Raw genomic sequence first — 27,934 nt, forward strand, 5'->3', positions numbered from 1 at the left:
GTGGGGAGAGAGCGGGTGGGGGAGAGCGGGAGGCGGGTGGGAGAGAGCGGGGTGGGGGGAGAGCGGGTGGGGAGAGAGAGCGGGTGGGGAGAGAGCGGGTGGGGAGAGAGCGGGTGGGGAGAGAGCGGGTGGGGGGAGAGCGGGGTGGGGAGAGAGCGGGTGGGGGGGAGAGCGGGTGTGGGGAGAGCGGGTGGGGAGAGAGCGGGCGGGGAGAGAGCGGGCGGGGGGAGAGCGGGCGGGGGGGAGAGCGGGCGGGGAGAGAGCGGGTGGGGAGAGAGCGGGCGGGGAGAGAGCGGGCGGGGGGAGAGCGGGCGGGCGGGGGAGAGCGGGCGGGGGGGAGAGCGGGCGCGGGGAGAGAGCGGGTGGGAGAGAGCGGGGTGGGGAGAGAGCGGGTGGTGTTCTGCCTTATAATTGCAGGAGTTTCGTTTTATTGCCGCCAGTTAGGTGGCAGTAGATGGAAATGGCCAGTAGGGTCACTCAACAGGAAGTAGTATAGTGATAGCAAACAAAGAGGTCACATCAGCGTGGAGCGTGCTGCAAGTTAATCCGCTGTAATCTTACATTGTTACGCCTTCGAAAGCATTGCCTGTGAGTTGAATGGTTTCATTACATATTCATGTTTCGATGTTAGTTATATCTCATGTATGTAACAGGGTGCATTTCTTTCTTTTTTCTTTCTCAGTTTTACTCCAACCCAATGCAACTGATTTGCATTGTTTCATTGACCTCATGCAAGTGTGGCATTATTAAACACCGGAGCTTGGACGCTACATCCTGACTCCCATGTCGTTATTGAAAGGAGTTTGGCTGGCTGTCTAACTGCGTACAGATACATAAATGTAGGGAGGACAGTACAGTAAAAAGGCAAGTCATCAGCTGGCACAACAAGCAACATTCGTAGTGCAGCACGGTGCAACCATGGACGGCAAGCGCTTCCAAGACGAGCAGAGATCTGTGCCCAGCTCAAGAAGTACATGTTCATCTAGATCATCAACAGCCAGTGTAGCAGCAGCTAGAGCCTGGGCTAAAGCTAAAGCGGCACAGGCTCGCGTGACCTTTGCTGAACAGGAACGGGCTGTGAAGAAAGAGAAGGTCCGACTACAAGTAGAGGCTACTGCATTGGAGAAAGAGAAGGTCCGACTACAAGCAGAGGCTGCTACATTGGACGCCACGCTGGAGGCACTACACATTGAGAAAGAAGCAGCTGTCACTACTGCTGAGGCGGAGAAATGGGAAGCGACACTAGAAGCAGAGGTGGGAGAGCACTGCAGCATTGCTCGTCCTGCATCACCTCAAAGCACTGAGAGGCGGAAAAGTGACTATGTCCAGGAGCAGGCTAGGATACGCACAGACATCTCCTCCTTCCCAAACTTTGAACCATTGCACGAGAACACGGAATCGCCATCACCAGCCCAACATGAGGTCACTCAGGTGGATCATTCACGCTACACTGATGACGACCCCTTCCTTGTTATTGACGACTGGTCACACGAAGGAGAGTTTGCAGCGCTCCCGAAGAAACCTGTGCCTCAATCCGCCGCTCCCAACCACTTGGAAGGTACTTATGCCAAAATTCCACACATCAAAAAAGAACCCTTTTCAAAGGTTAGAACAGGTCACCCGGCATAGCCGTCTCCCATCCAATCGCAGCCCTTCCGATGCGATCATACTCTGGCAACCCATGCACAGACTCTTAATATGACAGGCATTGCCCAATATTTGGCACGTAGAGAACTTGTAATCACAGGTCTCACAAAATTTGACGACAAGCCAGAGAGTTTTAGAGCATGGCAGTCATCCTCCCTTAATGCCACTGGCGGTTTGAGCCTGAGTGCTAGTGAGGAGTTAGATTTATTGTCATCGTGGCTGGGCAAAGAATCGTCAGAACATGCCCGTAGGATCCGGTTTGTGTACACAAATGACCCAAGCACAGCCCTTAGAATGGTCTGGGCAAGACTCAGGGAGTGTTACTGCGCTCCTGAGGTGATCGAGAAAGCCCTCTTCGGTAAGCTGGAAAACTTTCCTAAAATAGGTAACAGAGACTACCTTAAGCTTAGAGAACTCGGAGACCTTTTAATGGAGTTACTGGCAGCCAAAACAGACGGATACTTACCCGGGCTCTCCTATTTAGATACTGCTCGCGGCATCAACCCAATAGTGGAGAAGTTGCCCCACCCTCTCCAAGAAAAATGGATCAACGTAGGCTCAAAATTCAAAGAAGACAACCACATGTGGTTGATATACCTATCAATTCATTCCATGAAAAGCGACGAGTTAAGATAGTAACTATAGGTTTTTATTGGCTAAATAACAGAGCCCACCCTCGTGGGTGATCGGTTCCAGCAAGGAAGAATACTAGCCAAGCAATCACCTTTATACCTGGGCAAGCAGGCGGAGCCATGGGCGGAGTCAGCTGAGGTATGCCTAGGTATAACAGCGTGCGAGGCAAGAGGTAACCTTGTGTAGTGATAACAACAGTGTAAACAATAACAGTGGTTTACCACATTCACCCCTTGTTTAAAATTGAGTCCGGCGGGGTGAAGTGTACTACTAGTTCGTGTATGTCAGTCTATCAGGAGGCCTCGTAAGCCTTTCTGACCGGCGCAGCAGCGGCGGCGGTGGTGCAGGAACCGATGGTAATGCTGGTGTCTGCGTGGTCGACGAAGGCCCCTGGGGTTCCGGCATGCCGCTTACAGGAGCTGGATTTGGGGGAGTGGTGGGGGATAACGGTGGTGTCTCAGGGGTGCCCGAGGGTGCGAGGTCTCGCAAGGAGACTGTGTCCTCCCGCCCGTGTGGGTATTCCACATAGGCATACTGGGGGTTGGCGTGCAGGAGGTTCACCCTCTCGACCAGGGGGTCCATTTTATGGGTCCTCACGTGCTTCCACAGCAGGATGGGCCCCGGAGAAGTCAGCCATGTTGGTAGCGAGGTTCCCGTAGTCGACTTCCTGGGGAAAACGAACATTTGCTCATGAGAGGTGGCGTTAATGGCAGTACAAAGCAGTGACCAGATGGAATGGAGCGCTGCTGGGAGGACTTCCTGCCAGCGAGAGGTTGGGAGGCCCTTAGACTTTAGCGCTAAGAGGACGGCCTTCCAAACTGTCGCGTTCTCTCTCTCCACCTGGCCGTTCCCCCGGGGGTTATAGCTGGTGGTCCTGCTCGCAGCAATACCTCTCGCGAGCAGGAATTGGCAAAGTTCCTCGCTCATGAAGGATGAGCCCCGGTCGCTATGTATATAGTTCGGGAACCCGAACAAGGCGAAGAGGTTGTTCAGGCATTTGATGACCGTGGTACTGGTCATGTCTGGGCAGGGGATGGCGAAGGGGAAACGGGAGTACTCGTCAATAATGTTGAGGAAGTACACATTACGGTCAGAGGATGGGAGGGGCCCCTTAAAATCGATGCTCAAGCGCTCGAAGGGGCGGGTGGCCTTGATCAGGCTTGCTCTGTCCGGCCTATAGAAATGCGGTTTGCATTCGGCACAGACTTGGCAGTTCCTGGTCAAGGTCCTGACCTCCTCGATGGAGTAGGGCAGGTTGCGGGCCTTAATGAAGTGGTAAAGTCTAGTGACCCCGGGGTGGCAGAGGTCGTTGTGGAGGGTCCGCAGTCTATCAACTTGCGCGTTGGCGCATGTACCTCGTGATAGAGCATCTGGGGGCTCGTTGACTTTACCAGGCCGGTACAAGGTATCGTACTCATAGGTGGAGAGCTCAATTCTCCACCTCAAGATCTTGTCGTTCTTGATTTTGCCCCTCAGCTTGTTATTAAACATAAAAGCAACCGAACGCTGGTCGGTAAGGAGGGTAAATCGTTTGCCTGCCAGGTAATGCCTCCAGCGTCGTACCGCTTCCACAATCGCCTGGGCCTCCTTCTCGACAGAAGAGTGTCGGATCTCAGGGCCCTGGAGGGTCCTTGAGAAGGCGGCCACAGGTCTCCCCGCCTGGTTAAGGGTTGCAGCTAGGGCGAAGTCGGATGCATCGCTCTCCACTTGGAAAGGGATGGACTCATCCACTGCGTGCATTGTGGCCTTCGCAATGTCTCCTTTTATGAGGGAGAAGGCTGCGCATGCTTCTGCTGTCAGGGGGAAGGAGGTGGACTTCATGAGAGGTCTGGCTTTGTCCGCATAATTGGGCACCCATTGGGCATAGTAAGCGAAGAGCCCCAGGGTTCTCTTCAGTGCCTTTTGACAGTGGGGAAGGGGAAGCTCCATGAGGGGGCGCATTCTTTCGGGGTCGGGGCCGATGACTCCGTTCTCTACTACGCAGCCGAGGATGGCAAGGCGCGAGGTGTTAAACATACATTTCTCCTTATTGTAAGTGAGATTCAGCCGTTGGGCCGTACGGAGGAATTTCTCCAGATTAACATCGTGGTCCTGCTGGTCGTGGCCGCAGATGGTGACGTTATCTAGATAAGGAAACGTGGCCTGCAGCGCGTTCTGGTCAACCATCCGGTCCATCTCCCTTTGGAAGACCGAAACCCCGTTGGTGACGCTGAAGGGAACCCTAAGGAAGTGGTAGAGGTGGCCATTCGCCTCGAAGGCGGTATACTGGCGGTCCTCAGGGCGGATAGGGAGTTGGTGATAGGCCGACTTAAGGTCGATGGTGGAGAATACCTGGTACTGTGCAATCTGGTTGACCATGTCAGATATGCGGGGAAGGGGGTATGCGTCCAGCTGGGTGTACCGGTTTATGGTTTGGCTGTAGTCGATGACCAAGCGGTTTTTATTGCCGGTCTTAACGACTACGACCTGGGCACGCCAGGGGCTGGTGCTCCCCTCAATGATGCCCTCCTTCAGGAGACGCTGCACCTCAGAGCTAATAAAAGCTCTGTCCCCGGCGCTGTACCGCCTGCTCTTGGTAGCGACGGGTTTACAGTCGCGGGTGAGGTTAGCGAACAAGGAGGGGGGCGGGACTTTGAGAGTGGAGAGGCCGCAGGTGGTATGCGGCGGGCGGTTTAAAAACTGCTGGTTGTAGACTGTGAGTGGGGGGAGGGGTCCACCGTATGCCAAAGTGAAACTTTGGAGGAGGCATTGGAAATCCAGCCCTAGTAGGACGGCAGCGCAGAGCTGGGGCAGGACGAGAAGTTTAAAGTTTTTATATTCGTTGCCCCTAACCGACAGGGTCACCACACAGTATCCGCTGACGTCTGTTGAATGGGACTTCGACGCCATCGAGATCCGATGGCGCGTTGGCCGGACAGTGAGGGAGTAGCAGCTCACCGTGTCTGGGTGAATAAAACTCTCCGTGCTCCCGCTGTCGAACAGGCAGGTCGTGTCGTGGCCTGGACAGATGATGCGGGAGAGCTTGGTCAAGCGTGACGGAGGCCAGTGTATGGCTGAGTGTGCTGCTGTCATCGGCAGGTGAGGTGGTGGTCGGGTCTGGAGATAACATGGCGGCCGAGTGCGGCGAACAAAATGGCGGAGAAGATGGCCGCCCCCACGACTCACATGAGGTACTGCTGGCGTCTGTGGCCTTGATCAAAGATGGCCGCCCCCACGATTCACATGAGGCACTGCTGGCGTCTGTGGCCTTGATCAAAGATGGCCGCCCCCACAACTCACATGAGGCACTGCTGGCGTCTGTGGCCTTGATCAAAGATGGCCGCCCCCACAACTCACATGAGGCACTGCTGGCATCTGTGGCTTTCCCTCTGCAGGCGTTCGCGAAGTGGCCTTTTTTTCTGCAGCCGGAGCAGGTCGCGTTCCTTGCAGGGCAGCGCGCCCTTTGATGTCTCGCCTGGCCACAGAAATAGCAGCTGGCGGCCCGATCGCGGGGCTCCGCTGCCGCAGCAGGTCCCGGGGGTGGCGGTCCCGATCGATTCCGGGACACCGACGCCGTAGTAGGTCCCAGGGGCGGCGGTGCGAGGGGTATTGCGGCCGGAGTCGGGCCCGAGTCCCACGGTCGCGCAGCACTGTACCCGGAGTACGCCTCGAGGTCCCGATGGGCCACTTCCAGGGAGCGAGCGAGGGCTGTAGCTGCTTTCAAGTCGAGGTCCTTTGATTCAACCAGTCTTTGCCGTGAGTAGTCGGACCGAAGGCCTTTCACGAAGGCATCGCGGATATTTCCTTCAGCATGTTGTGCAGCCGATACAGCTTTAAAGTCACAGTCCCTGCCGAGTGTTTGTAGCCCGTAAAAATTCATCTACAGACTCTCCTGGCTGTTGCGAGCGGGATCTTAGGAGATGTCTGGCATACATTGAATTTACTGGGCTCCGGTACTGCTCTTTTAGCAGGTCGAGGGCCTTCTCGTATGTAGTAAGGTCCCGGATGAGTGCAAATACTTTAGGGCTCACCTGGGCGGTCAGAACTCTTAGTTTGTCGGCTTCCGATGGCACGCCGGAGGCTACCAGGTAGGATTCAAAGCAGCTCAGCCAGTGATCGAAGTCGAGGGCTGAATTCGCTGCCTGTGGATTTAGATCCAGGTACGGCGGTCGGAGGGCTCGCAGCCAGGCCGGCTGCTGGGGCTGGTCAGTCATTTCAAAATTTAGCCAATAAAATTGATATACCTATCAATTCATTCCATGAAAAGCGACGAGTTAAGATAGTAACTATAGGTTTTTATTGGCTAAATAGAGCCCACCCTCGTGGGTGATCGGTTCCAGCAAGGAAGAATACTAGCCAAGCAATCACCTTTATACCTGGGCAAGCAGGCGGAGCCATGGGCAGAGTCAGCTGAGGTATGCCTAGGTATAACAGCGTGCGAGGCAAGAGGTAACCTTGTGTATCGATAACAACAGTGTAAACAATAACAATGGTTTACCACAGTGGTTTCCCCCATTTTCCTTCTTTGTGAACTTTATCTGCAGAGAGGCCAGAATTAGAAATGATCCAAGCTTTGCCCTGTCCAGCTACTGTAGTGGACCCTCAAAGTATGAGAAGCCCATGTCAAAGTACGTAGGCACAAGAATGACTATATCTGTGCATAAGACGGATGTCACTGCAAAGACCGACATCAGCATAGATGCAGCAAAGAATGAAGACGATCCCAGAAAACACTGCCCCATCCATCATAAGCCTCATCCGCTCACCAAATGTAGAGGCTTCAGAAACAAGACCATAGATGAACGCAGAGCCTACCTCAGAGATAATATTATGGGATATGTTTTAGGTGTTGCGCCTCCGTTTCCCACACTGCAAGAGACTGTAGGATAGCGTTGAGATGCAGGGAGTGTGAGAGTGACCGCCACAGCACAGCTATGCATCCAGGTCCTACCCCCACAACGGAAAAGCCGACCATCAAAGACTCTGAGCCTGGAGACGAGAGAAAGGGAACCCTGACCACTGCACCAACGGTGAGCTCCATATGCACTGAGGTGTGTGGCCAAGGCCTCACAGGACGATCGCGTTCCAAAATATGCCTTGCAAGAGTCCACCCACAAGGACAGTGCGACCACTCAGTTAACATGTACGCAATACTCGATGACCAAAGTAACCGGTCACTCGCACGGTCAGACTTTTTTGACATATTTGGCGTCGAGAGTAGCCCAGTCCCTTACTCACTGAGAACCTGTGCTGGACTCTTGGAGATGGCAGGAAGGAAAGCAGATAGGTTCTGTGCTGAGGCAGTGAGTGAAGGGGTGAGCATAGACTTACCGCCACTGATAGAGTGCAGTGAAATCCCGAACAACCGATCGGAGATACCAACGCCTGAGACAGCACTTTACCATGCCCACCTAAAGCCCATAGCATCACGCATCCCAGCATTGGATCCAAAGGCCCAGATTCTCCTCCTGCTCGGGAGAGATGTGGTGAGGGTGCATAAGGTGAGAGAGCAAGTTAACGGACCACACGATGCCCCCTTTGCCCAAAGACTCGACTTAGGCTGGGTGCTCATGGGAGAAGTGTGCCTAGGCCAAGCTCACAAGCCCAACGTAAGCACCTTTAAGACCAATGTGCTAGAAAGCGGACGACCCTCTTTCCTCACTCCCTGCCCAAGTCACATCCACCTGAAAGAGAGAGCGAGCTACGGCGGGGAGCAACAAGGTGATTTCTCTCACACAGCATGGGGGTGCTCGGCTGACACCAGAGCTGTCGACAAACTGGGGCACACCGTGTTTGAAAAGACAGAAGATGACGACAAAGGTGCTCTCTCCTTCGAAGACGAAGCTTTCATGAATATTATGGAGAAAGAATTTCACAAAGATGAGGCGAACAGCTGGGTTGCGCCGATCCCCTTCAAGGTACCCCGGCTTCTTCTGCTTAACAATCGCGATCAGGCACTGTCACGCCTCGCATCACTGCGGTGCACATTAGATAGAAAGCCTGAAATGAAGGAACAGTTCATTGCCTTCATGGAAAAGGTTTGTGAGAGTAACCATGCTGAATTAGCACCTCCACTCAAAGAAGGAGAAGAGTGCTGGTATCTTCCGATTTTTGGAGTTTATCACCCCCAGAAGCCTAGCCAAATAAGAGCAGTTTTCGACTCCAGCGCTCAGCACTGTGGCATCTCACTCAACAACGTTCTGCTCACGGGTCCAGACCTAAACAACACCCTCCTTGGCGTGCTGATTCGCTTTAGGAAAGAACTCGTAGCAGTAACCGCAGACATCCAACAGATGTTCTATTGCTTTGTGGTGAGAAGGACCATAGGAACTATCTGAGGTTCTTCTGGTATCACGACAACAACATGTCAAAGGACATCACCGAATACAGAATGCGGGTCCACGTTTTTGGTAACAGTCCCTCCCCTGCAGTCTCCATCTATGGGCTCAGAAGTGCAGCCAAAGAGGGAGAACACAAGCATGGAACAGATACAAGACAGTTTGTGGAGAGACATTTTTATGTTGATGACGGCCTCATATCCTTACCTTCAGAAGCAGAAGCCATCAACCTGCTGAAGCAAACTCAAGCTTCATTAGCACAGTCCAACCTGAGGCTGCACAAAATTGCCTCAAACAGTGTAGCAGTGATGAAGGCCTTCCCAGCTGAGGATCTCACCAAGGGCATTAAAGACTTAGACCTCAGCGATGAAACCATGCCAGCCCAGCTAAGCCTTGGTTTAGGTTGGGAAATTGAATCTGACACCTTCACCTTTGCAGTGTCTGTAGGTGACAAGCCATTTACATGCCGCGGAGTGCTGTCAACGGTCAACTCGCTCTTTGACCCTCTCGGCACGGTGGCGCCCGTGACAATTCAGGGAAGAGCCCTACTACGAGAACTCTGCACAGACAGGAGCGACTGGGACTCTCCACTCCCCGAAGGCAGGTTAACAGAATGGGAGACATGGAGAAAGTCTCTCAAAAATCTAAAAAATCTTCATATCCCACACACCTACTCACCAGACACACTCTCCAAATCCAAACGCACCGAGTTGTGTGTATTCTCAGATGCGTCCGAGAAAGCTATTGGCGCGGTAGCCTACCTGAGGTCCCTGGATGATGAGGGCCAAAGCAACGTGGGATTTGTCCTGGGAAAGGCGAAGTTGACACCCCGGCCAGAGCCCACCATACCATGCCTGGAGTTATGCGCTGCAGTATTAGCAGTGGAGATGGCGGATCTCATCCTGGATGAGATAGATTTCAAGCTTGATGCAGTGAAACTCTACTGTGACAGCAAAGTTGTGCTCGGTTACATCTCCAATGAGTCAAAGAGGTTCTTCATATATGTACACAACAGAGTTCAGCGAATAAGACAATCAACATGCCCCGACCAGTGGCACTATGTGCCCACAGAGCTGAATCCAGCTGACCTCGCCACCAGGTCAGTGCCTGCCTCCCAGCTCTCTAGTACAATGTGGTTTACCGGGCCAGCTTTCTTACACAAACCTGACCATACGGCACAAGAATCATTCAAGCTCGTCAGCCCAGATTGAGATGTGGAGGTCTGTCCTCATGTGATCAGCTTAATGACTCACACCCAAGAGAGCCTACTTACCTGTGAGCGCTTTGAACGCTTTTCAACCTGGCGATCGCTCGTTAGAGCCATAGCTTTCTTAATCCATGTGGCTCGCTCTCACAAGTCCGATCCTGGCAGCTCGTCAAACAAATGCAGAGGTTGGCACTGGTGCAGGAAGCCTCGTTCCCCAGACGAGTTGGCTGCAGCTGAGAACATTATCATCAGGTCAGTTCAAGTTCAGGCGTACTCTGAGGAGTACAGAGCACTTGCTGAAAAAAGAACCATTACCAAGACCAGTTCACTGTGGAAACTGAATCCAGTCTTGAATGACGGCCTCATCAGAATTGGAGGACGGCTGATGCCTGCAGAACTGAGCTTGCAAGAAAGGAGGCCTGTTGTCCTGCCACATCAAAGCCACATCACAACATTGCTCACAAGACACCACCATGAACTGATAGAACACCAAGGCCGCCAGTTCACTGAGAGAGCCATTCGAGCAGCCGGCTTGTGGATTGTCAGCGGCAAACGGTTGATTGGATCTGTCGTACACCAATGCGTCACATGCAGAAAGCCCAGATGGAGAACGGAGGAGCAGAGATGGCTGATCTGCCTTCGGAATGACTTAGTTCATCGCCACCATTTTCATACGTCGGCCTGGATGTTTTTGGCCCTTGGACTATCACTACTCGTCGCACCAGAGGAGGCGCCGCTCATAGCAAACGCTGGGCTATGCTAGTCACTTGTATGAGCACAAGAGCTGTGCATATAGAAGTGATCGAGTCCATGGACACGTCCAGCTGCATTCATGCATTACGAAGATTCTTCGCCATCCGCGGGCCAGCAAAGCAGTTAAGATCCGACTGTGGAACAAATTTCATTGGAGCCTGTCGAGCGCTAGAGTTAGGGAATGAACACAACCAAAGGCCAAGCATCCTGACATACCTCAGCCAGCAAGGTTGCACATGGGAATTTAATCCTCCACATGCTTCACACATGGGTGGTGCGTGGGAGCGCATGATTGGAGTGTCGCGGCGCATTCTGGACTGCATGTTGCGACAGAACAGACCACCTCAGCTGATGCACGAAGTGCTGTGCACCTTCATGGCTGAAGTGTCAGCAATCATTAATGCGAGGCCCCTTGTTCCTGTTTCTTCCGATCCAGATTCACCATTCCTTTTGACTCCAAACGTGTTACTCACACAGAAGGGCAGTGTACCCACTCCTCCTGGAGACATCACTGACAAAGACCTCCTGAAGAGCCAGTGGAGAAGAGTACAAGCCTTGGCCAGTAAGTTCAGGAGCCGCTGGCGCACCGAGCACCTTCCCACTTTGCAAAGCCGGCGGAAGTGGAATGAGGCTCGTCGGAGTCTCCGAGAAGGTGACATCGTCTTACTGAAAGAAAGCCAAGTATCCCGCAATGAGTGGCCTATGGGTCGTGTCACCTCTGTCTTCCCCAGCAAAGACGACAGGGTGCGAAAGATAGAGGTGAAGGCCACTGTTCAAGGGACGGTCAAAAAGTTCTTCAGACCCATCTCAGAGGTCGTACTCCTCTTACCTAAGGAGGACTGAGTGTTATTGATTCCACAGTTCTGTATGTTATATAAGTAGTGGCATCTAATAGACGCCAGGCGGGGAGTGTTCTGCCTTATAATTGCAGGAGTTTCGTTTTGTTGCCGCCAGTAGGTGGCAGTAGATGGAAATGGCCAGTAGGGTCACTCAACAGGAAGTAGTAGTGATAGCAAACAAAGAGGTCACAGCAGCATGGAGCGTGCTGCAAGTTAATCCGCTGTAATCTTACATTGTTACGCCTTCGAAAGCATTGCCTGTGAGTTGAATGGATTCATTACATATTCATGTTTAGATGTTAGTTATATCTCATGTATGTAACAAGGTGCAATTCTTTCTTTTTTCTTTCTCAGTTTTACTCCAACCCAATGCAACTGATTTGCATTGTTTCATTGACCTCATGCAAGTGTGGCATTATTAAACACCGGAGCTTGGACGCTGCGTCCTGACTCCCATGTCGTTATTGAAAGGAGTTTGGCTGGCTGTCTAACTGCGCACAGATACATACACGTAGGGAGCACAGTACAGTAAAAAGGCAAGTCATCAGCTGGCGCAACAAGCAACATTCGTAGTGCAGCACGGTGCAACCATGGACGGCAAGAGCTTCCAAGGTGAGCAGAGATCTGTGCCCAGCTCAAGAGGTACACACTCATCTAGATCATCAACAGCCAGTGTAGCAGCAGCTAGAGCCTGGGCTAAAGCTAAAGCGGCACAGGCTCGCGTGACCTTTGCTGAACAGGAACTGGCTGTGAAGAAAGAGAAGGTCCGACTACAAGTGGAGGCTACTGCATTGGAGAAAGAGAAGGTCCGACTACAAGCAGAGGCTGCTACATTGGACGCCACGCTGGAGGCACTGCACATTGAGAAAGCAGCTGTCACTACTGCTGAGGCGGAGAAATGGGAAGCGACACTAGAAGCAGAGGTGGGAGAGCACCGCAGCATTGCTCGTCCTGCATCATCTCAAAGCACTGAGAGGCGGACAAGCGACTATGTCCAGGAGCAGGCTAGGATACGCACAGACATCTCCTCCTTCCCAAACTTTGAACCATTGCACGAGAACACGGAATCGCCATCACCAGCCCAACAGGAGGTCACTCAGGTGGATCATTCACGCTACACTGATGACGACCCCTTCCTTGTTATTGATGACTGGTCACACGAAGGAGAGTTTGCAGCGCTCCCGAAGAAACCTGTGCCTCACTCCGCCGCTCCCAACCACTTGGAAGGTACTTATGCCAAAATTCCACACATCAAAAAAGAACCCTTTTCAAAGGTTAGAACAGGTCACCCGGCATAGCCGTCTCCCATCCAATCGCAGCCCTTCCGATGCGATCATACTCTGGCAACCCATGCACAGACTCTTAATATGACAGGCATTGCCCAATATTTGGCACGTAGAGAACTTGTAATCACAGGTCTCACAAAATTTGACGACAAGCCAGAGAGTTTTAGAGCATGGCAGTCATCCTCCCTTAATGCCACTGGCGGTTTGAGCCTGAGTGCTAGTGAGGAGTTAGATTTATTGTCATCGTGGCTGGGCAAAGAATCGTCAGAACATGCCCGTAGGATCCGGTTTGTGTACACAAATGACCCAAGCACAGCCCTTAGAATGGTCTGGGCAAGACTCAGGGAGTGTTACTGCGCTCCTGAGGTGATCGAGAAAGCCCTCTTCGGTAAGCTGGAAAACTTTCCTAAAATAGGTAACAGAGACTACCTTAAGCTTAGAGAACTCGGAGACCTTTTAATGGAGTTACTGGCAGCCAAAACAGACGGATACTTACCCGGGCTCTCCTATTTAGATACTGCTCGCGGCATCAACCCAATAGTGGAGAAGTTGCCCCACCCTCTCCAAGAAAAATGGATCAACGTAGGCTCAAAATTCAAAGAAGACAACCACATGTGGTTGATATACCTATCAATTCATTCCATGAAAAGCGACGAGTTAAGATAGTAACTATAGGTTTTTATTGGCTAAATAGAGCCCACCCTCGTGGGTGATCGGTTCCAGCAAGGAAGAATACTAGCCAAGCAATCACCTTTATACCTGGGCAAGCAGGCGGAGCCATGGGCGGAGTCAGCTGAGGTATGCCTAGGTATAACAGCGTGCGAGGCAAGAGGTAACCTTGTGTAGTGATAACAACAGTGTAAACAATAACAGTGGTTTACCACATTCACCCCTTGTTTAAAATTGAGTCCGGCGGGGTGAAGTGTACTACTAGTTCGTGTATGTCAGTCTATCAGGAGGCCTCGTAAGCCTTTCTGACCGGCGCAGCAGCGGCGGCGGTGGTGCAGTATCCGATGTTAATGCTGGTGTCTGCGTGGTCGACGAAGGCCCCTGGGGTTCCGGCATGCCGCCTACAGGAGCTGGATTTGGGGGAGTGGTGGGGGATAACGGTGGTGTCTCAGGGGTGCCCGAGGGTGCGAGGCCTCGCAAGGAGACTGTGTCCTCCCGCCCGTGTGGTTATTCCACATAGGCATACTGGGGGTTGGCGTGCAGGAGGTTCACCCTCTCGACCAGGGGGTCCGTTTTATGGGTCCTCACGTGCTTCCGCAGCAGGATGGGCCCCGGAGAGGTCAGCCATGTTGGTAGCGAGGTTCCCGTAGTCGACTTCCTGGGGAAAACGAACATTTGCTCATGAGAGGTAGCGTTAATGGCAGTACAAAGCAGTGACCGGATGGAATGGAGCACTGCCGGGAGGACTTCCTGCCAGCGAGAGGTTGGGAGGCCCTTAGACTTTAGGGCTAAGAGGACGGCCTTCCAAACTGTCGCGTTCTCTCTTTCCACCTGGCCGTTCCCCCGGGGGTTGTAGCTGGTGGTCCTGCTCGCAGCAATACCTCTCGCGAGCAGGAACTGGCGAAGTTCCTCGCTCATGAAGGATGAGCCCCGGTCGCTATGTATATAGTTCGGGAACCCGAACAAGGCGAAGAGGTCGTTCAGGCATTTGATGACCGTGGTACTGGTCATGTCTGGGCAGGGGATGGCGAAGGGGAAACGGGAGTACTCGTCAATAATGTTGAGGAAGTACACATTACGGTCAGAGGATGGGAGGGGCCCCTTAAAATCGATGCTCAAGCGCTCGAAGGGGCGGGTGGCCTTGATCAGGCTTGCTCTGTCCGGCCTATAGAAATGCGGTTTGCATTCGGCACAGACTTGGCAGTTCCTGGTCAAGGTCCTGATCTCCTCGATGGAGTAGGGCAGGTTGCGGGCCTTAATGAAGTGGTAAAGTCTAGTGACCCCGGGGTGGCAGAGGTCGTTGTGGAGGGTCCGCAGTCTATCAACTTGCGCGTTGGCGCATGTACCTCGTGATAGAGCATCTGGGGGCTCGTTGAGTTTACCAGGCCGGTACAAGATATCGTACTCGTAGGTGGAGATCTCAATTCTCCACCTCAAGATCTTGTCGTTCTTGATTTTGCCCCTCAGCTTGTTATTAAACATAAAAGCAACCGAACGCTGGTCGGTAAGGAGGGTAAATCGTTTGCCTGCCAGGTAATGCCTCCAGCATCGTACCGCTTCCACAATCGCCTGGGCCTCCTTCTCGACAGAAGAGTGTCGGATCTCAGGGCCCTGGAGGGTCCTTGAGAAGGCGGCCACAGGTCTCCCCGCCTGGTTAAGGGTTGCAGCTAGGGCGAAGTCGGATGCATCGCTCTCCACTTGGAAAGGGATGGACTCATCCACTGTGTGCATTGTGGCCTTCGCAATGTCTCCTTTTATGAGGGAGAAGGCTGCGCATGCTTCTGCTGTCAGGGGGAAGGAGGTGGACTTCATGAGGGGTCTGGCTTTGTCCGCATAATTGGGCACCCATTGGGCATAGTAAGCGAAGAGCCCCAGGGTTCTCTTCAGTGCCTTTTGACAGTGGGGAAGGGGAAGCTCCATGAGGGGGCGCATTCTTTCGGGGTCGGGGCCGATGACTCCGTTCTCTACTACGCAGCCGAGGATGGCAAGGCGCGAGGTGTTAAACATACATTTCTCCTTATTGTAAGTGAGATTCAGCCGTTGGGCCGTACGGAGGAATTTCTCCAGATTAACATCGTGGTCCTGCTGGTCGTGGCCGCAGATGGTGACGTTATCTAGATAAGGAAGCGTGGCCTGCAGCGCGTTCTGGTCAACCATCCGGTCCATCTCCCTTTGGAAGACCGAAACCCCGTTGGTGACGCCGAAGGGAACCCTAAGGAAGTGGTAGAGGCGGCCATTCGCCTTGAAGGCGGTATACTGGCGGTCCTCGGGGCGGATAGGGAGTTGGTGATAGGCCGACTTGAGGTCGATGGTGGAGAATACCTGGTACTGTGCAATCTGGTTGACCATGTCAGATATGCGGGGAAGGGGGTATGCATCCAGCTGGGTGTACCGGTTTATGGTTTGGCTGCAGTCGATGACCAGGCGGTTTTTATTGCCGGTCTTAACGACCACGACCTGGGCACGGCAGGGGCTGGTGCTCCCCTCAATGATGCCCTCCTTCAGGAGACGCTGCACCTCAGAGCTAATGAAAGCTCTGTCCCCGGCGCTGTACCGCCTGCTCTTGGTAGCGACGGGTTTACAGTCGCGGGTGAGGTTAGCGAACAAGGAGGGGGGTGGGACTTTGAGAGTGGAGAGGCCGCAGGTGGTATGCGGCGGGCGGTTTAAAAACTGCTGGTTGTAGACTGTGAGTGGGGGGAGGGGTCCACCGTATGCCAAAGTGAAACTTTGGAGGAGGCATTGGAAATCCAGCCCTAGTAGGACAGCAGCGCAGAGCTGGGGCAGGACGAGAAGTTTAAAGTTTTTATATTCCGTGCCCCTAACCGACAGGGTCACCACACAGTATCCGCTGACGTCTGTTGAATGGGACTTCGACGCCATCGAGATCCGATGGCGCGTTGGCCGGACAGTGAGGGAGTAGCAGCGCACCGTGTCTGGGTGAATAAAACTCTCCGTGCTCCCGCTCTCGAACAGGCAGGTCGTGGCGTGGCCATTTACCTCGATGTCCATCATGGACCTGGACAGATGATGCGGGAGAGCTTGGTCAAGCGTGACGGAGGCCAGTGTATGGCTGAGTGTGCTGCTGTCATCGGCAGGTGAGGCGGTGGTCGGGTCTGGAGATAACATGGCGGCCGAGTGCGGCGAACAAAATGGCGGAGAAGATGGCCGCCCCCACGACTCACGAGGTACTGCTGGCGTCTGTGGCCTTGATCAAAGATGGCCGCCCCCACGATTCACATGAGGCACTGCTGGCGTCTGTGGCCTTGATCAAAGATGGCCGCCCCCACAACTCACATGAGGCACTGCTGGCGTCTGTGGCCTTGATCAAAGATGGCCGCCCCCACAACTCACATGAGGCACTGCTGGCGTCTGTGGCTTTCCCTCTGCAGGCGTTCGCGAAGTGGCCTTTTTTTCTGCAGCCGGAGCAGGTCGCGTTCCTTGCAGGGCAGCGCGCCCTTTGATGTCTCGCCTGGCCACAGAAATAGCAGCTGGCGGCCCGATCGCGGGGCTCCGCTGCCGCAGCAGGTCCCGGGGGTGGCGGTCCCGATCGATTCCGGGACACCGACGCCGTAGTAGGTCCCAGGGGCGGCGGTGCGAGGGGTATTGCGGCCGGAGTCGGGCCCAAGTCCCACGGTCGCGCAGCACTGTACCCGGAGTACGCCTCGAGGTCCCGATGGGCCACTTCCAGGGAGCGAGCGAGGGCTGTAGCTGCTTTCAAGTCGAGGTCCTTTGATTCAAGCAGTCTTTGCCGTGAGCAGTCGGACCGAAGGCCTTTCACGAAGGCATCGCGGATATTTCCTTCAGCATGTTGTGCAGCCGATACAGCTTTAAAGTCACAGTCCCTGCCGAGTGTTTGTAGCCCGTAAAAATTCATCTACAGACTCTCCTGGCTGTTGCGAGCGGGATCTTAGGAGATGTCTGGCATACATTGAATTTACTGGGCTCCGGTACTGCTCTTTTAGCAGGTCGAGGGCCTCCTCGTATGTAGTAAGGTCCCGGATGAGTGCAAATACTTTAGGGCTCACCTGGGCGGTCAGAACTCTTAGTTTGTCGGCTTCCGATGGCACGCCGGAGGCTACCAGGTAGGATTCAAAGCAGCTCAGCCAGTGATCGAAGTCGAGGGCTGAATTCGCTGCCTGTGGATTTAGATCCAGGTACGGCGGTCGGAGGGCTCGCAGCCAGGCCGGCTGCTGGGGCTGGTCAGTCATTTCAAAATTTAGCCAATAAAATTGATATACCTATCAATTCATTCCATGAAAAGCGACGAGTTAAGATAGTAACTATAGGTTTTTATTGGCTAAATAGAGCCCACCCTCGTGGGTGATCTGTTCCAGCAAGGAAGAATACTAGCCAAGCAATCACCTTTATACCTGGGCAAGCAGGCGGAGCCATGGGCGGAGTCAGCTGAGGTATGCCTAGGTATAACAGTGTACGAGGCAAGAGGTAACCTTGTGTAGTGATAACAACAGTGTAAACAATAACAGTGGTTTACCACAGTGTTTTCCCCCATTTTCCTTCTTTGTGAACTTTATCTGCAGAGAGGCCAGAATTAGAAATGATCCAAGCTTTGCCCTGTCCAGCTACTGTAGTGGACCCTCAAAGTATGAGAAGCCCATGTCAAAGTACGTAGGCACAAGAATGCCTATATCTGTGCATAAGACGGATGTCACTGCAAAGACCGACATCAGCATAGATGCAGCAAAGAATGAAGGCGATCCCAGAAAACACTGCCCCATCCATCATAAGCCTCATCCGCTCGCCAAATGTAGAGGCTTCAGAAACAAGACCATAGATGAACGCAGAGCCTACCTCAGAGATAATATTATGGGATATGTTTTAGGTGTTGCGCCTCCGTTTCCCACACTGCAAGAGACTGTAGGATAGCGTTGAAATGCAGGGAGTGTGAGAGTGACCGCCACAGCACAGCTATGCACCCAGGTCCTACCCCCACAACGGAAAAGCCGACCATCAAAGACTCTGAGCCCGGAGACGAGAGAAAGGGAACCCTGACCACTGCACTAACAGTGAGCTCCATATGCACTGAGGTGTGTGGCCAAGGCCTCACAGGACGATCGCGTTCCAAAATATGCCTTGCAAGAGTCCACCCACAAGGACAGTGCGACCACTCAGTTAACATGTACGCAATACTCGATGACCAAAGTAACCGGTCACTCACACGGTCAGACTTTTTTGACATATTTGGCGTCGAGAGTAGCCCAGTCCCTTACTCACTGAGAACCTGTGCTGGACTCTTGGAGATGGCAGGAAGGAAAGCAGATAGGTTCTGTGCCGAGGCAGTGAGTGAAGGGGTGAGCATAGACTTACCGCCACTGATAGAGTGCAGTGAAATCCCGAACAACCGATCGGAGATACCAACGCCTGAGACAGCACTTTACCATGCCCACCTAAAGCCCATAGCATCACGCATCCCAGCATTGGATCCAAAGGCCCAGATTCCCCTCCTGCTCGGGAGAGATGTGGTGAGGGTGCAAAAGGTGAGAGAGCAAGTTAACGGACCACACGATGCCCCCTTTGCCCAAAGACTCGACTTAGGCTGGGTGCTCATGGGAGAAGTGTGCCTAGACCAAGCTCACAAGCCCAACGTAAGCACCTTTAAGACCAACGTGCTAGAAAGCGGACGACCCTCTTTCCTCACTCCCTTCCCAAGTCACATCCACCTGAAAGAGAGAGCGAGCTATGGCGGGGAGCAACAAGGTGATTTCTCTCACACAGCATGGGGGTGCTCGGCTGACACCAGAGCTGTCGACAAACTGGGGCACACCGTGTTTGAAAAGACAAAAGATGACGACAAAGGTGCTCTCTCCTTCGAAGACGAAGCTTTCATGAATATTATGGAGAAAGAATTTCACAAAGATGAGGCGAACAGCTGGGTTGCGCCGATCCCCTTCAAGGTACCCCGGCTTCTTCTGCTTAACAATCGCGATCAGGCACTGTCACGCCTCGCATCACTGCGGCGCACATTAGATAGAAAGCCTGAAATGAAGGAACAGTTCATTGCCTTCATGGAAAAGGTTTGCGAGAGTAACCATGCTGAATTAGCACCTCCACTCAAAGAAGGAGAAGAGTGCTGGTATCTTCCGATTTTTGGAGTTTTATCACCCCCAGAAGCCTAGCCAAATAAGAGCAGTTTTCGACTCCAGCGCTCAGCACTGTGGCATCTCACTCAGCAACGTTCTGCTCACGGGTCCAGACCTAAACAACACCCTCCTTGGCGTGCTGATTCGCTTTAGGAAAGAACTCATAGCAGCAACCGCAGACTTCCAACAGATGTTCTATTGCTTTGTGGTGAGAGAGGACCATAGGAACCATCTGAGGTTCTTCTGGTATCACGACAACAACATGTCAAAGGACATCACCGAATACAGGATGCGGGTCCACGTTTTTGGTAACAGCCCCTCCCTGCAGTCTCCATCTATGGGCTCAGAAGTGCAGCCAAAGAGGGAGAACACAAGCATGGAACAGATACAAGACAGTTTGTGGAGAGACATTTTTATGTTGATGACGGCCTCATATCCTTACCTTCAGAAGCAGAAGCCATCAACCTGCTGAAGCAAACTCAAGCTTCATTAGCACAGTCCAACCTGAGGCTGCACAAAATTGCCTCAAACAGTGTAGCAGTGATGAAGGCCTTCCCAGCTGAGGATCTCACCAAGGGCATTAAAGACTTAGACCTCAGCGACGAAACCATGCCAGCCCAGATAAGCCTTGGTTTAGGTTGGGAAATTGAATCTGACACCTTCACCTTTGCAGTGTCTGTAGGTGACAAGCCATTTACATGCCGCGGAGTGCTGTCAACGGTCAACTCGCTCTTTGACCCTCTCGGCACGGTGGCGCCCGTGACAATTCAGGGAAGAGCCCTACTACGAGAACTCTGCACAGACAGGAGCGACTGGGACTCTCCACTCCCCGAAGGCAGGTTAACAGAATGGGAGACATGGAGAAAGTCTCTCAAAAATCTAAAAAATCTTCATATCCCACACACCTACTCACCAGACACACTCTCCAAATCCAAACGCACCGAGTTGTGTGTATTCTCAGATGCGTCCGAGAAAGCTATTGGCGCGGTAGCCTACCTGAGGTCCCTGGATGATGAGGGCCTAAGCAACGTGGGATTTGTCCTGGGAAAGGCGAAGTTGACACCCCGGCCAGAGCCCACCATACCACGCCTGGAGTTATGCACTGCAGTATTAGCAGTGGAGATGGCGGATCTCATCCTGGATGAAATAGATTTCAAGCTTGATGCAGTGAAACTCTACTGTGACAGCAAAGTTGTGCTCGGTTACATCTCCAATGAGTCAAAGAGATTCTTCATATATGTACACAACAGAGTTCAGCGAATAAGACAATCAACATGCCCCGACCAGTGGCACTATGTGCCCACAGAGCTGAATCCAGCTGACCTCGCCACCAGGTCAGTGCCTGCCTCCCAACTCTCCAATACAATGTGGTTTACCGGGCCAGCTTTCTTACACAAACCTGACCATACGGCACAAGAATCATTCAAGCTCGTCAGCCCAGATCGAGATGTGGAGGTCCGTCCTCATGTGATCAGCTTAATGACTCACACCCAAGAGAGCCTACTTACCTGTGAGCGCTTTGAACGCTTTTCAACCTGGCGATCGCTCGTTAGAGCCATAGCTTTCTTAATCCATGTGGCTCGCTCTCACAAGTCCGATCCTGGCAGCTCGTCAAACAAATGCAGAGGTTGGCACTGGTGCAGGAAGCCTCGTTCCCCAGACGAGTTGGCTGCAGCTGAGAACATTATCATCAGGTCAGTTCAAGTTCAGGCGTACTCTGAGGAGTACAGAGCACTTGCTGAAAAAAGAACCATTACCAAGACCAGTTCACTGTGGAAACTGAATCCAGTTTTGAATGACGGCCTCATCAGAATTGGAGGACGGCTGACGCCTGCAGAACTGAGCTTGCAAGAAAGGAGTCCTGTTGTCCTGCCACATCACAACATTGCTCACAAGACACCACCATGAACTGATAGAACGCCAGGGCCGTCAGTTCACTGAGAGAGCCATTCGAGCAGCCGGCTTGTGGGTTGTCAGCGGCAAATGGTTGATTGGATCTGTCTTACACCAATGCGTCACATGCAGAAAGCTCAGATGGAGAACGGAGGAGCAGAAGATGGCTGATCTGCCTCCGGAACGACTTAGTTCATCGCCACCATTTTCATACGTCGGCCTGGATGTTTTTGGCCCTTGGACTATCACTACTCGCCGCTGGGCTACGCTATTCACTTGTATGAGCACAAGAGCTGTGCATATAGAAGTGATCGAGTCCACGGACACGTCCAGCTGCATTCATGCATTACGAAGATTCTTCGCCATCCGCGGGCCAGCAAAGCAGTTAAGATCCGACTGTGGAACAAATTTCATTGGAGCCTGTCGAGCGCTAGAGTTAGGGAATGAACACAACCAAAGGCCAAGCATCCTGACATACCTCAGCCAGCAAGGTTGCACATGGGAATTTAATCCTCCACATGCTTCACACATGGGTGGTGCGTGGGAGCGCATGATTGGAGTGTCGCGGCGCATTCTGGACTGCATGTTGCGACAGAACAGACCACCTCAGCTGATGCACAAAGTGCTGTGCACCTTCATGGCTGAAGTGTCAGCAATCATTAATATGAGGCCCCTTGTTCCTGTTTCTTCCGATCCAGATTCACCATTCCTTTTGACTCCAAACGTGTTACTCACACAGAAGGGCTGTGTACCCACTCCTCCTGGAGACATCACTGACAAAGACCTCCTGAAGAGCCAGTGGAGAAGAGTACAAGCCTTGGCCAGTAAGTTCAGGAGCCGCTGGCGCACCGAGCACCTTCCCACTTTGCAAAGCCGGCGGAAGTGGAATGAGGCTCGTCGGAGTCTCCGAGAAGGTGACATCGTCTTACTGAAAGAAAGCCAAGTATCCCGCAATGAGTGGCCTATGGGTCGTGTCACCTCTGTCTTCCCCAGCAAAGACGACAGGGTGCGAGAGATAGAGGTGAAGGCCACTGTTCAAGGGACGGTCAAAAAGTTCTTCAGACCCATCTCAGAGGTCGTACTCCTCTTACCTAAGGAGGACTGAGTGTTATTGATTCCACAGTTCTGTATGTTATATAAGTAGTGGCATCTAATAGACGCCAGGCGGGGAGTGTTCTGCCTTATAATTGCAGGAGTTTCGTGTTGCCGCCAGTAGGTGGCAGTAACTGGAAATGGCCAGTAGGGTCACTCAACAGGAAGTAGTATAGTGATAGCAAACAAAGAGGTCACATCAGCATGGAGCGTGCTGCAAGTTAATCCGCTGTAATCTTACATTGTTATGCCTTCGAAAGCATTGCCTGTGAGTTGAATGGATTCATTACATATTCATGTTTAGATGTTAGTTATATCTCATGTATGTAACAAGGTGCAATTGTTTCTTTTTTCTTTCTCAGTTTTACTCCAACCCAATGCAACTGATTTGCATTGTTTCATTGACCTCATGCAAGTGTGGCATTATTAAACACCGGAGCTTGGACGCTACATCCTGACTCCCATGTCGTTATTGAAAGGAGTTTGGCTGGCTGTCTAACTGCGTACAGATACATACACGTAGGGAGCACAGTACAGGTGGTGGGAGAGCGGGGGGTGGGAGAGCGGGTGGGGGGAGAGCGGGTGGGGAGAGAGCGGGTGGGGAGAGAGCGGGTGGGGGGAGAGCGGGTGGGGAGAGAGCGGGTGGGGAGAGAGCGGGTGGGGGGAGAGCGGGTGGGGGGAGAGCGGGTGGGGGGAGAGCGGGTGGGGGGAGAGCGGGTGGGGGAGAGCGGGTGGGGGGAGAGCGGGTGGGGGAGAGCGGGTGGGGGGAGAGCGGGTGGGGGGAGAGCGGGTGGGGGGAGAGCGGGTGGGGGGAGAGCGGGTGGGGGGAGAGAGCGGGTGGGGGGAGAGAGCGGGTGGGGGGAGAGCGGGTGGGGGGAGAGCGGGTGGGGAGAGAGCGGGTGGGGAGAGAGCGGGTGGGGAGAGCGTGGGGGGGGAGAGAGCGGGTGGGGGGGGAGATCGGGTGGGGTGTTGAGCCGAGTCGCCTCCTCCCACAGTCGAACAGCCGGTGACTCACCCTGAGCCCTCAGTGTTGAGGGTGTAGATGTCGCGACCGCACTCCTCCTGATTGGTCGACGAGGGGGTGCCGGGCGAGTCCAGTGTTAACGGGGTGATGTGATTGGCTGGGTTGAAGGTCATGGAGGTCATGGGCAGGGTGGCGCGGCGGAGTGGGGGAGGGCTCAAGATCTCCGGGGGCAGGTCTGACCTCCCCGGGGTCGGGTAGTTCGGTCCCAGCGGGTTCCGTACCCCATCCATGGTCCCGGCCTGCACAGCACCTGCAGAGGGATAGAGAGAGAGAGGGAGAGAGAGAGGAGTTAAAAAGCAGTCCGACTGCAGGGAGAGCGGGAACGAGGCTGGAAGAGGTGTGAGAGAGAGAGAGACGGTTCCTCACCTGGGGTGCTGTACCATCGCTGGTTGTCCATTGGGAACTGTGGCTGGGAGCTGAGGGAGAGAAAGATTGAGAGAGAGTGAATGGCAGGGAGGAGAATGGAGAATGAGGGGGCAGAGAGAGGAAGCGTGAGAGTGAGGGGGAGAGAGAGAGACAGAGAGTGAGGGGGAGAGAGTGAGAGACAGAGTGCGGGAGCAGAGAGAGAGAAAGAGAGAGTGAGGGGGCAGAGAGAGAGAGAGTGAGAGAAGGGAGAGGGGGAGAGAGAGAGAGTGAGGGGGAGTGGGGGGGAGAGAGAGAAAGAGAGAGTGAGGGGGAGAGAGAGAGTGAGGGGGGAGAGAGAGAAAGAGAGAGTGAGGGGGAGAGAGAGAGTGAGGGGGAGTGAGGGGGGAGAGAGAGAAAGGGGGAGTGAGGGGGGAGAGAGAGAAAGAGAGAGTGAGGGGGAGAGAGAGAGAGTGAGGGGGAGTGAGGGGGGAGAGAGAGAAAGAGAGAGTGAGGGGGGGGGAGAGAGAGTGAGGGGGGAGAGAGAGAAAGAGAGAGTGAGGGGGAGAGAGAGAGAGTGTGAGGGGGAGTGAGGGGGGGAGAGAGAGAAAGAGAGAGTGAGGGGGAGAGAGGGGGAGAGAGAGAGTGAGGGGGAGTGAGGGGGGAGAGAGAGAAAGAGAGAGTGAGGGGGAGAGAGAGAGTGAGGGGGAGTGAGGGGGGAGAGAGAGAAAGAGAGAGTGAGGGGGAGAGAGAGAGAGTGAGGGGGAGTGAGGGGGGGAGAGAGAGAAAGAGAGAGTGAGGGGAAGAGAGAGAATGAGGGGGAGTGAGGGGGGAGAGAGAGTGAGAGGAAGAGAGAGAGAGAGTGAGGGGGAAAGAGAGAGGGGGGAGGGGGAGAGAGAGAGAGAGAGAGAGGGGGAGAGAGTGAGAGAGAGTGGGGGAGAGGGGGAGGGGGAGAGAGAGGGGGGGGAGGGGGAGAGAGAAAGAGTGAGTGGGGAGAGAGTGAGAGAGAGAGTGAGGGGGAAAGAGAGAGGGGGAGAGAGAAAGAGAGAGTGTGAGGGAGAGGGGGAGGGGGAGAGAGAGAGGGGGGAGGTGGAGAGAGAGAGGGGGGAGGGGGAGAGAGAGGGGGGGAGGGGGAGAGAGAGGGGGGAGGGAGAGAGAGAGAGAGAGGGGGAGAGAGAAAGAGAGAGTGGGGAGAGAGTGAGAGAGAGAGAGTGAGGGGGAAAGAGAAAGGGGGGGAAAGAGAGAGGGGGGAGGGAGAGAGAGAGGGGGAGAGAGAAAGAGAGAGAGTGGGGGAGAGGGGGAGGGGGAGAGAGAGAGGGGGGGGAGAGAGAGAGGGGGGGAGGGAGGGAGAGAGAGAGAGAGAGCGCGTGAGGGAGGGGGAGAGAGAGTGTGAGTGAGGGTGGAGAGAGAGAGTGAGTGAGGGTGGAGAGAGAGAGTGTGAGTGAGGGGGAGAGAGAGAGAGAGTGTGAGTGAGGGGGAGAGAGAGAGAGAGTGTGAGTGAGGGGGCGAGAGAGAGAGAGTGTGAGTGAGGGGGAGAGAGAGAGAGAGTGTGAGTGAGGGGGAGAGAGAGTGTGAGTGAGGGGGAGAGAGAGTGTGATTGAGGGGGAGAGAGAGAGAGTGTGAGTGAGGTGGGAGAGAGAGAGAGTAAAGTGAGAGTGAGGGAGGGTGAGAGAGTGAGTGAAATGAGAGTGAGGGAGGCGGAGAGAGTGAGTGAAGTGAGAGTGAGGGAGGCGGAGAGAGTGAGTGAAGTGAGAGTGAGGGAGGGGAGAGAGTGAGTGAAGTGAGAGTGAGGGAGGGTGAGAGAGTGAGTGAAATGAGAGTGAGGGAGGCGGAGAGAGTGAGTGAAGTGAGAGTGAGGGAGTCAGAGAGAGTGAGTGAAGTGAGAGTGAGGGAGGGGAGAGAGTGAGTGAAGTGAGAGTGAGGGAGGGGAAGAGAGTGAGTGAAGTGAGAGTGAGGGAGGGGAGATAGTGAGTGAAGTGAGAGTGAGGGAGGGAGAGAGAGTGAGTGAAGTGAGAGTGAGGGAGGCGGAGAGAGTGAGTGAAGCGAGAGTGAGGGAGGGAGAGAGAGTGAGTGAAGTGAGAGTGAGGGAGGGGGAGAGAGTGAGTGAAGTGAGAGTGAGGGAGGGGAGATAGTGAGTGAAGTGAGAGTGAGGGAGGGAGAGAGAGTGAGTGAAGTGAGAGTGAGGGAGGCGGAGAGAGTGAGTGAAGTGAGAGTGAGGAAAGGAGAGAGACTAAGTGAAGTGAGAGTGAGGGAGGCGGAGAGAGTGAGTGAAGTGAGAGTGAGGGAGGCGGAGAGAGTGAGTGAAGTGAGAGTGAGGGAGGGGAAGAGAGTGAGTGAAGTGAGAGCGAGGGAGGGGAGATAGTGAGTGAAGTGAGAGTGAGGGAGGGGAGATAGTGAGTGAAGTGAGATTGAGGGAGGGGGAGAGAGTGAGTGAAGCGAGAGTGAGGGAGGGGAGAGAGGGAGTGAAGTGAGAGTGAGGGAGGGGGAGAGAGTGAGTGAAGTGAGAGTGAGGGAGGGGGAGAGTGAGTGAGGTGAGAGCGAGGGAGGGGAGATAGTGAGTGAAGTGAGAGTGAGGGAGGGGAGAGAGTGAGTGAAGTGAGAGTGAGGGAGGGTGAGAGAGTGAGTGAAGTGAGAGTGAGGGAGGGGAGAGAGTGAGTGAAGTGAGAGTGAGGGAGGGGAGAGAGTGAGTGAAGTGAGAGTGAGGGAGGGGAGAGAGTGAGTGAAGTGAGAGTTAGGGAAGGGGAGAGAGTGAGTGAAGTGAGAGTGAGGGAGGGGGAGAGTGTGAGTGAAGTGAGAGGGAGGGGGAGAGTGAGTGAAGAGAGAGTGAGGGAGGGGGAGAGAGTGAGTAAAGTGAGAGTGAGGGAGGAGAGAGTGAGTGAAGTGAGAGAGTGAGTGAAGTTAGAGTGAGGGAGGGGGAGAGAGTGAGTGAAGTTAGAGTGAGGGAAGGGGAGAGAGTGAGTGAAGTGAGAGTGGGGGAGGGGAGAGAGTGAGTGAAGTGAGAGTGAGGGAAGGGGAGAGAGGGAGTGAAGTGAGAGTGAGGGAGGGGGAGAGTGTGAGTGAAGTGAGAGTGAGGGAGGGGGAGAGTGAGTGAAGAGAGAGTGAGGGAGGGGGGAGAGAGTGAGAAAAGTGAGAGTGAGGGAGGAGAGAGTGAGTGAAGTGAGAGAGTGAGTGAAGTGAGAGTGAGGGAGGAGGAGAGAGTGAGTGAAGCTAGAGTGAGGGAAGGGGAGAGAGTGAGTGAAGTGAGAGTGAGGGAGGAGAGAGTGAGTGAAGTGAGAGTGAGGGAGGGTGAGAGAGTGAGTGAAGTGAGAGTGAGGGAGGGGAGAGAGTGAGTGAAGTGAGAGTGAGGGAGGGGGAGAGAGTGAGTGAAGTGAGAGTGAGGGAGGGTGAGAGAGTGAGTGAAGTGAGAGTGAGGGAGGAGAGATTGAGTGAAGTGAGAGAGTGAGTGAAGTGTAAGTGAGGGAGGGTGAGAGAGTGAGTGAAGTGAGAGTGAGGGAGGGGAGAGAGTGAGTGAAGTGAGAGTGAGGGAGGGGGAGAGAGTGAGTGAAGTGAGAGTGAGGGAGGGGGAGAGAGTGAGTGAAGTGAGAGTGAGGGAGGGTGAGAGAGTGAGTGAAGTGAGAGTGAGGGAGGGGAGAGAGTGAGTGAAGTGAGAGTGAGGGAGGGGGAGAGAGTGAGTGAAGCGAGAGGGAGGGAGAGGCAGAGAGGGAGTGAAGTGAGAGTGAGGGAGGGGAGAGTGTGAGTGAACCGTGAGGGAGGGAGAGAGTGAGTGAAGCGCGAGTGAGGGGGGGGAGAGAGTGAGTGAAGCGAGAGGGAGGGAGGGAAACACTGTACCCGCTGAGGTTGGTTGTCAGGGCCAGTGTGAGGGGGTAAGGGGCATTCTGTCCAGCGGGGAGTGGGAACGGTGCAGCCTGTCCCGTGGGCAGGGGGTAGGGTGCGATGGGGGTAGTCTGTCCCGCGGGACCCAAGCTGCTCCTGACCGGGATCCTGTTCATTTTCTCCATCGCTTTCTCCACTTTCCTCCACTTGGCGCGCCGATTTTGAAACCAGACCTGGTCGAGAGAGCACGAGAGGTTAATGCCACACAGTGAGGGGGCGAGGGAGGGGGCGAGGGAGGGGGCGAGGGGTGAGTAGGTGAGG

At 54.0% G+C, this 27,934-nt stretch overlaps 1 protein-coding gene and 1 long non-coding RNA gene across 2 annotated transcripts in view; both read right to left on the minus strand.

Moving 5' to 3' along the window:
* Nucleotides 1-27,934, minus strand: part of LOC147109741 (protein capicua homolog) — a 445,457-nt gene that overhangs the window by 54,026 nt on the left and 363,497 nt on the right. The window lies entirely within an intron of this gene.
* On the minus strand, nucleotides 23,472-27,832 carry LOC147109743 (uncharacterized). Its single transcript, XR_015080440.1, has 3 exons — nucleotides 27,629-27,832; nucleotides 23,825-23,874; nucleotides 23,472-23,708 (listed from the first exon to the last, which is right to left on the minus strand). It is a non-coding gene; the product is annotated as an uncharacterized LOC147109743 (long non-coding RNA).

Source organism: Somniosus microcephalus, chromosome 12, assembly GCF_052327205.1.
Source record: "Somniosus microcephalus isolate GS21.2 chromosome 12, FLI_Smic_1.0, whole genome shotgun sequence".
Lineage (NCBI taxonomy): Eukaryota > Metazoa > Chordata > Chondrichthyes > Squaliformes > Somniosidae > Somniosus > Somniosus microcephalus.